Source organism: Opisthocomus hoazin, chromosome 15 (assembly GCF_030867145.1).
Source record: "Opisthocomus hoazin isolate bOpiHoa1 chromosome 15, bOpiHoa1.hap1, whole genome shotgun sequence".
NCBI lineage: Eukaryota > Metazoa > Chordata > Aves > Opisthocomiformes > Opisthocomidae > Opisthocomus > Opisthocomus hoazin.
In genome coordinates, this window is record NC_134428.1 from 10,716,813 (window position 1) to 10,717,500 (window position 688).

General features: G+C 55.4%; 1 protein-coding gene across 45 annotated transcripts in view; it reads right to left on the minus strand.

Annotated features, from left to right (window-relative positions):
- Positions 1 to 605: 605 nt before the first annotated feature.
- The window catches only part of RBFOX1 (RNA binding fox-1 homolog 1), a 1,166,109-nt gene continuing 1,166,026 nt past the window's right edge, over positions 606 to 688 (minus strand). For 20 of the 45 annotated variants that reach the window (XM_075435936.1, XM_075435959.1, XM_075435941.1 and 17 more), the window contains one exon: positions 609 to 688. This exon is cut by the window's right edge and continues 2,522 nt beyond it. The gene's annotated coding sequence lies outside the window, so the exon portion shown is untranslated. The other 25 variants (XM_075435934.1, XM_075435933.1, XM_075435944.1 and 22 more) reach the window with 3 other exon arrangements.

Genomic DNA, 688 nt, shown 5'->3' on the forward strand with positions numbered 1-688 from the left:
CTTCTAGAGTAGAGTTATCTCTGCTTCATCCCCTCTACCTCAAGGTGCACAGAACTAGCAGCTGTCCGTGGAAAAGACAGCTACTCAGACGGCTCACTCCCGTCCGTCACCGGAGAGACCTGCGGCAGGGCCCAGCCGAGAGCACCGGGCGCTCTCGGCTCACATACCACACAGTGTTCCCTCAAAAATACAGCTGAACCTGGATGAAACTCGCCTTTCTGGGAAGCAAACCTTCAGCCCAGTGTCGTGCTGAGTCTCTTCGCTCTGGCCTCTGACTGAAAAGCAGCAGCAGCCAAGCTTGGGCCTGCTGCGGTGGTTACTGTCCCCCTCCCACGCACCGACCCGCGGCCGTGCGGATGGCGGCCCCACGGACGGCAGCCGCACTCCCCGGGCAGGGCATCAGGGCAGACACCAACCACACCAGGCTCTGCCCGGCCGCGCTCCCAACTGCCCCTGACAGGCGGGAAGAAAGCTGCGAGCCTCAGTGCGTGCACTGCGTACGCTACAGTGGGGCGACTCCGGGTAGCTCTTCGACCAACACCGTGAAGAAGAAAAGCAAAATGACTTTGAAAACCAAGGTGTTTTTACCTTTTCAGACTAAGCTTTTATTTTGATATTACAAACCATTTTATTCACAAATCACGGTTGCGATATAAACACTAATTTCTAAAGACAGATATACACATTT